The sequence below is a fragment of the Erigeron canadensis genome, chromosome 3, assembly GCF_010389155.1.
Source record: "Erigeron canadensis isolate Cc75 chromosome 3, C_canadensis_v1, whole genome shotgun sequence".
NCBI classification, from domain to species: domain Eukaryota; kingdom Viridiplantae; phylum Streptophyta; class Magnoliopsida; order Asterales; family Asteraceae; genus Erigeron; species Erigeron canadensis.
In genome coordinates, this window is record NC_057763.1 from 19276610 (window position 1) to 19285268 (window position 8659).

The following is an 8659-nucleotide window of genomic DNA, read 5'->3' on the forward strand; positions in this document are numbered from 1 at the left end:
GAACTCTCCCTTTAAGTACCTTAGCATGCCAAGTTTAAAACAAAACAGAATCCTAATTCCACATTCTTTTGATTAGTGGAACACTAAATGGGTTATGGGTCAAATACACAAACAAAAGCTTACTTATCTAATAACCTATCATGTAATCACATAGTTTATATTGTCTGAACAAACTTTAGATTAGAAATCAAAAAAGAAGAAGCTAGAAGATATATTATTAGACAGTATAACATTCTCAGAAAAGCATGACAAAGACCATCACTATTGCAAAGCATCAAGTAAAAGTGATAATAAGGTAACATGAAGACCCATAGTGTTCTAAGGCAAAATATATCCACCTTCCAATTTATCCTTCTCGCCCTAGAAGAAATAGAACAATATAAGAATGAACATAAATTTAATTTAACGTACAACTCAATTACAATGATAATCATCAATGTAAAAGTTGATCATTTACACAACTATCAAAATATCCCTAAATAAAATCTGAACAGACATGCGCCTAAACAAATATATTTATTTTGGATATTTAACATGTTTATTATTATCTTACATGGCGTAGCTCTAAACTTAAAATACGAGAATAAGCATCTAGATATTTAAGTATGCAGGAACTTACACAACCTGACAGAAGTTGCCTTGTAAATCATTATGATGTCAAATTGTCAACAAAATTTATAGTGAGAATTGGAAAATTTGCCATATTTCAGGACCAGTAGTTATGTAAAGCAAACAATTAGGGGGTGTTTGGTAGGAGTGAATAATAAATAATGGAATTAAAATGGGGAATGAAAATGTAAAGAAAGAGAATGAACCTAAAAATATATAATCCATTCCAGTGTTTGGCTTGAACAAGGAATCAATATAGAGAAACATGTAGGAGAACTATTCTCATGTTTGGTAACAAAAGATGTTGGAATCGAAACGAATGTAACTATCAAAAATTCAAAATTGTCATTACATAAATTTCATAAAACGTCTTTACAAACACACACATTGTCGAACATATCTACACATTATGGAGAGTATATTATGAAAAACACGACATTTATCGAACATATGACTCAACAGAAACCGTAGTTGATGAAAGCATCAACTCGAATCAATAACGATCTCCCTTGCTAGCCATTGCCATCAAGAAATCGATATGCCACGTTGCTAGTCGTTTGAACTGCACTCATGTCAAAAGGAAAAAAGAAAAGATTCAATCAATATATCATAGCAAATGAGTGGATAATAAAATGAGAGTGTTACAAGTCAAATCACGTTATTAGTTCGGGCATCTGACGACCCAGGGAAACTTTATAGAATCATCAATAAACAATCGAAGTGTTAGATATAAATAAATGGGTCTATCTAGTATCGATTTGAACATACCCATTTCATCGGTGTTGTTAACATACCCATTTGAACATACCCATTTACTTTGGAATGAAACGACTATTTACAAAAGACATATCATTCCTTTAAAAACTAACATTTTAATTCACTAAGCCATGTACAACCCTCAATATAGTTGAAGACTCGATTCTTACCAGAGAGCTTGAGCATGAGAGGTAATACCAGAATACAACTAGCTAAAGTTGATACAAATCATTTTCTCGTCACTTGAATAAAACTGTTAGTCAATGTTAGATAGAGGTTCAAGACAATAATTTAAAGTACATATTCTCAAAACTAACTCTAGAGATATTGACATAAGTAACAACTAAGAATAAAAGCAGAACCTAAGAACTTCAAAACGTCATTTTAGGCTCTTCACAATATTCAAAACCAAGTTCCTCCAAGACAATTTTAACTTCAAATGATGGGTACTCGATGGGCACTCCACTCGGATATAGCCATTTATCTCCAATGAGCATTTCATATTTTCTTGGTAGCCAAAGTAATGGCTGGATATAAAAACCCTATTGCAGATGATACCAAATAAAGTTCTTGTCAAGTATCTCGAAAGTAGCTTAGACTTATCCAACCTTTTATAGTTTCATAATACAAAGGAAGCATTAAAATTTGAAGTTTAACACCCCTGTAAATAATGACCAACAATGAAGTAATCCGATAACTTAACAATACCCTTTTAACTCCAAAACAACCTTAATTCTTGGAATACTCATCTATGCAGACTCAGATTTGCAACTATCATCATTAGATATATTTATGACTTGAAACACAAATACGGAACCAGAAAGGTGAATATACCTGGAGGTCCCAAGCTCTACTCCTACAAGCAAAAACTAAACCCCCATATGGCCGCTTAGATTCACCTGCAACGACTCTGGGTTACTCGCAAAGCGGGTCGGATACCTAGGTTAACACACAATTAAGAAAACTAATATAGTGGGTGCATTTCAATGAAAGTTAGCGAGGTAGAAATCTGATAATGAACGTATGGTTATCTAGCTTCCTAGCAAATGACAGAGTTGAGCAATCAAAAACTTACTAATACTGGAATATAATCGAGCGTGTATGATGCCGATTACAAAATACAATAGTACAATACATCCATGACAAAAGTATAAATATGGCCCTTTATACGCTTTTCCCTTGAAAGAGTGTACCATTCTACATAAAACCTGCATTAATCAATTAGCAACATGCATGTGTATGAGTTAAGACAAATATATGAAAAGGACTCTTCTAGATTTGATGTTTCCATCTCAAATGAGATAAGGGGCAGCGCATAAAAAGATATTTACTAGCAATCAAAACTATAGACTCCAAAGCTCAAAATCAAGTTTTGAAACAAGTATTAGAAAAAATAAGACACTTTCCAAAATCATCTAAATCAAGCACTTATTAATTATGAACAAATGTATTGTATATGTTTCTATGATTCATCGGATTTATACTAAAGTTGCAGAGCCTGTATGTGTGATTTAAATTACCTGCCAAGATACTGTTAATGATTAACATCTTTGTCTGATTAACTCAGACATTTAGAAATTCATCACCACCGCCTTAAGATGCCAACTATAAACCCCTTACTCATACAAGTTAATTTGGGTAATGGTTGAACATAGGTAACAATCTAAAAGAATGGGGGAAAAAACATCGAAAGAATGTGCATATATAGACTGCGTAAGAAGATATAACTTAGAATCAAATTTATTGTTTGCTTCAGTAAGGCTTGATGTGTAAAATGCTTTAACCACCACACGAGAAATAAAGGATGATCCCAACAAATAGAGCAATGACATTCCATGGACTACTGAAATACTCCTAAGTGGTTATGGACTACTAAACTAAGAGCAGCAACCACGCAATCTTTCTACGCCACCCCATTGATTTTAGACTTGATTATACTTTAAGAGACTAAAACATGATGAATGTCCCACATTAAATTCAGTTATATTTCATGCATCAATCATATAGCAAAATCACAACTATCAATCTTGATCCAACAATGCAATCAGAATGCAGCTTTATAGATGACTAAAAATTATTATCAACAATGACACCCAAATACTTGATGCTCATACTGTAAAAATATACTTAAGAGAAAGAGAGGTGTGTTTTCTCACCTGACCATAATAAATAAACAAATGCAAAAGCATTCTTAACATTATTCAAACACGAACATCCACTACACATTGCTATTCAATGAAGATGTCTCGGAATCATAACTCCCATCTGTAACGATTGTTCCAGTTGTTCTCCATTTCTATAATTCCCCTTTAATATTGGGTGCAAAAGTTTCCGCTATCAAAAGTGGGAATCTAAGCTTTACTACTCTTAAACTTCAATTAGTTAATTACAACCCAGAACACAACTGTGTTATTGGCTTTTCGCTAATGAGGTAATAGATCTCACCTGCCATATACATAAAAAATCTGTTGTAAATTCTCAAATCATCTCCGGTTCCAAGTAGACTATCCTCACTCATGTGCGCTCTATAGCCCAAAAGTTCACCGTGTGGTTTCATAAACCTATATATATATAGTATCTAATTAGTCAATTCTTTCTTTTGTTATAGAGACTCGACTCGCCTTGACAAAGACAAGCCTATTGTCGATGCCCTAATAGCAAGGGGTTTACATTCTATCGTAAACATAAAGGCTTATCAATTAAGATTCGTTGAAAATGCGTATTTCTTCCTGGACCTCTACACTAAGGAATCTGAAAAGAAGAAAAATAAATCCTTTTCAGCTTCTTTATCCTTTTCCGCTTCCTTAGTGTACAGGTTCAGCAAAGAATATCCATCCTCAACAAAATCTTATTTGATACGCTGCTTTGTTTACGAATATTGTCTAAAGCCAGTCGAGTCCACTATAACAAAGAAAATAATTAACTGATTAGATTATATACATTTACCTCAATCGTTTATATTCCTTTCCCTTCAAAATGCTTCGCCCATTTTATTTCCACCTGTTACATAACTGAAACATGTCCCACCTTTTATCGTATAATGGGACAAAAGTATTGAAAGGATTCTACGTTTCCATCAGAAAGAAAGTACTCTAGGTTAAGACAAAAGTTAAAATACTAACCACATAAGCATCTCAGATAGAGGTTCAAGAGCACTACTATACATGTAACTTACATAAAAAGTAAACAAAGCCTACCCTAGAACTTGAGCTTGAAGCTAAGGCTAGAAACCGGGTTTTTTCAACTCTCTGACAAAATTTTATTCTTAAAATCTTTAAAAGCCTTTAGGAGCTTGTTGAGGCTAGTTATTTTTTCACAATACCATCTCAAACAAGGATTTTTTAACATGGGTTTTGTTTTTAAAAATTTGGGACGTTAAGCTCCTCAAATCCCCTCAAAGGCCTCTATACCAAACCGATAACTAAAATGGGTTTTGTTCTATGTATTTAACAGGTCAAATGTAGCCAATAGAAAACTGGTTGAGATCCACCCACGGCTAATTTATGTGCTTACAATCTCTTCAAAAAAACTTGCTTCTCAAATATAACTCACATTCCAAGTAAGCTAACCGTGCTCCAACCTCCAACCATGATACAATATTTCAATTCCTTTAACAACAAAGGCTTCGCCATGTAACTCTGGAACCCAGCCCTCTCTCATTCCCATTTTGTCTTAGCCATTTATTGCCCAAACCCAGAATAAAACCCACAGTCCCACACCATGGTACTTAAAAAAAAAAACATATGTAGTGTTACACTTTATCATAAAATACAGATCAAAGACGGTATTGCTAACAACTTTTATTTACAATCAACCTTTCGTTTTGGAGACCACCTTTCTAAACTATTAAATCAATAACATCTATGACTTGCCGGCTACTATACAAGCAATATAAAACCAGCAATTATGTATCTCGACACAAGCAAATAGAACACACTACTTGACCAAAGCGACATTACTTTTGAGTTTTGAGCTCAGCAAATAAAGGAAACTGCCCATCAGGAAAAGCCAACCCCATACAGTACTTGAATACTTGACACACAAATGAAAAACAGAACAAATAAAAACATGAGATAAACAAAATTCACATGGACACAACAGTCAATACAACAGTAGAGTCGCATACCCAAATCCACCAAGCTGTAACCGACTTACTCCATCTGAGCCCTAAATGAACTACACCACTCAGCGCAAGAGTACCGAATGACACAGAGCAAAAATTCCATGGGACTCAAGTTGTTAAAAAAGAGTTTCTATTTGAAGAATAGATTAACTGGTATTTTTCTTGCCAACAAATACGAACCGTACACAAAAATTATCAAAATAACAAACCATGAACTCTCTTTTAAGTTGAAGTATCAAAAAAGGTGAAAGACATAATAAGAATGATAAAAGCAAATTGATTCAGGAGAAATATAACTTGATACACACTCAAAACCATTTCCACCATTTCCATTTACCCAACCGCCATAAAATCTGTATGAGGCAGACTCAAGATGACAAACCCATAGTTACATCACATGTTAAGAGTTTGTCATCTAAGATTAATACTTAAATGTCTAACAAAGTATATATTTAGCCTGTCTCATAATAAATTTGATAAGGCTCAGTTCAGAAAATGTATCTGAATAAAGAGAATTAAACCGGCATAGTTGCATTCATAGTAAAAACCAGTCAAGGTTGAAAAATCTAAATGATTTTTACACAAGACCGCAGAAAATTCCCCACCAAAAAACGGTTAACATCTTTGGATGATTAACTAAAAGTACAATAAAAATTCATCATAAATGCCTCAGTTGCGGCTTTTTCAAACCATTTACTAAACTACACTGACTTGGGTTATTTTTCATCTCTAAATGGGTCAAACGTGAACCAACGCCGCCAAAGGTGGCCTAGTGGTTAGGCATGTTGATGTCCTCACAAAAGGTCTGAGAAGAGCTAACTTAAAATTTTAAAATAGTCAGGCATACAAGAACCCAGTCAAAACTCACAATCAGAGTTAATCCTTGATACATACAACCTCCGGAACCACTAAACGCCAACCAATGCAGTTGATATGCTTTGCTCGAAAGCGGAAAAAAAAGGTCTAAAAAGATATGTATAATCAAAAGTTATACTAGTAATTGGAACAACGGTGACATTTAAAAGACTATTTCAATCAAATGTACCCTAAATAATATAAAACAATAATCATAATATAAAATCATTTTACTTATAATAATAATCTATACTATATTATATTTTTCATTATAAATACGGTCGAAATCATCCCTGTGGTTTACCCTAAAAGTCAAGTTTCATCCTTATCTATCGGAAATAACACTGACAGTCCTTTGTGGGTAGATAGCATATGGGAAAACAAAAGCTCCATTACTGATCCTATATGTGGTCATAAACAACAACAACAACAAAAAAAAAAAAGATGCAGCACCTTAAGAATCATTCATTCAAAATTTCAACTGCAGTCTGCATTGGTTCGTTTAACAATCAAATAATATGTGCACATAACAAGATCTCTACTTTTCCAGGCCTGCTTGATTTAAGTGTAAAGTATATACCAGCATCCATTAACTGATAACATAGAGTCATAGATCAACATATATAGAATCTAAATAGTCAAGGGAAGTTTGCAAGATGTTTAACACATATAATAAGCTTTTTCTGTTCAAACAGATAAGTATGTTTTTGTAAGTAACAAATGTAAAACAAAATTATATAAGGCTCAGATGCATATGGTAATCGGAACAAAGAGGAACAAACCGCCATGGCTGCAATCATCACGGTTGCTCAATGACGGAAAGAAAATCATTCATTTCCCACCATTGAAACCTTCCGGAAAATTACCCCGCCAAGATACGTCAAGTCTCAAACTTTGTCCGATTTACTCAGACAACAGTATCATTAATCCTCATTGCCTTTTTTTAAAATGGGACAGAGGGAGCATGATTATTAGCTGCTGCTAGTGGTAATGCTTGTACAAACAAGTAACAGGATCACAAGTACAGTATCTACCAATATAATATAATATAAAACAGTATTATTATTCCTTTCCTTTCCTTTCCCATTACAGAAAACTCAAGAATGCAGTGTAAAAGAAAAGGCACACAACAGAAACAGAACAGAGCGTTACAGACCAGAAATTGCAAAAGGGTCGTTGTTGAAATTTGGGGGAGCAGATCATTGGAAAGAGAGGGGGGTCAACAACCCTTTAAAAACATCCACTTCCCTCTCTTCCCTCTTTTCTTTTGTTTGTTGTCTGAGTGTTTGGCTTGCCCCAAACAATAACTTTCTGGTGAACACTGGTTTTATGTACATGGTTTTTACTGTACTTACTTTTGGTCAAAATTCTGTTTTGTCCTTCCACTTTCACTACTTGTCATAACTGGACTTTATCATGCTTAAAAAATCACACTTCGGGGTTTTCTTCATTCCGTCATGATAAATTAGCTCAAATGGAATATCATTTCCTTAAAAACTGCAATTTTGATTCGTTAAACCACCTACATGGCTACATAACAACTAATTAAGCTATGTATATTACATAACAACTAATAGGTTGATAGGTTGTAAGTCATGTTTGGGATTTCTGACTGAAACTTTTAATATGTCATATTAGGCTATATTCAATGTCAAGGACGCCCTTAGGCGTCCATGATCTGTCACATCATATCCTTACAAATCCTTATACATCCTTATAATTATTTCAAATCCTATAACTTTATCTCCAACCATACAAACATCTTTACATATTCTTACATATCATTTACCTCCAACTAAAAACAAAAATATATTAAGTAAGGACAAGTAAGGGTTTAGATAAAGACGTCCTTCAAAAAATCCTTAGTATTAGACAAACTTAAACGGCAAAGGATATCTAAGGGTGCCTAAGGGCACCCCTATTGGAGATAGTCATAGGATCATAAATTTTTAACATACCAGCCTGAACCTTATCCTAGTATAGTGTACCATGATGTAACTCTCTCCCACGGTGATTATAGTAGATATCAATGTAATTAAAACTGTTAATAAATTTAAGTTGCAACATCTTTAGCAATGATAATTCAAGATATATGCCCTTGGCTTCACCAATGACTTAGGATTTAATAAAGAATGTTCACATGATTATCGAGATATATTCTGTTTGCACAATGTATAAATGCTTAAAGCAAGCCATTGTTGTAGATGATAAAATTTTAAGGTGTGGCCGAATTGGAAGACATGTAGAGGAGTATTTATCCCGTGACAACAATCCCATAAACTTTTGGCCATTTCTAAAAAGAAATAATTGCAAGTC

General features: G+C 33.8%; 1 long non-coding RNA gene across 1 annotated transcript; it reads right to left on the reverse strand.

Moving 5' to 3' along the window:
• Nucleotides 1-918: 918 nt before the first annotated feature.
• LOC122594403 lies at nt 919-7714 on the reverse strand. Its single transcript, XR_006322984.1, has 4 exons — nt 7500-7714; nt 2441-2573; nt 2200-2304; nt 919-1171 (listed from the first exon to the last, which is right to left on the reverse strand). It is a non-coding gene; the product is annotated as an uncharacterized LOC122594403 (long non-coding RNA).
• Nucleotides 7715-8659: the final 945 nt, after the last annotated feature.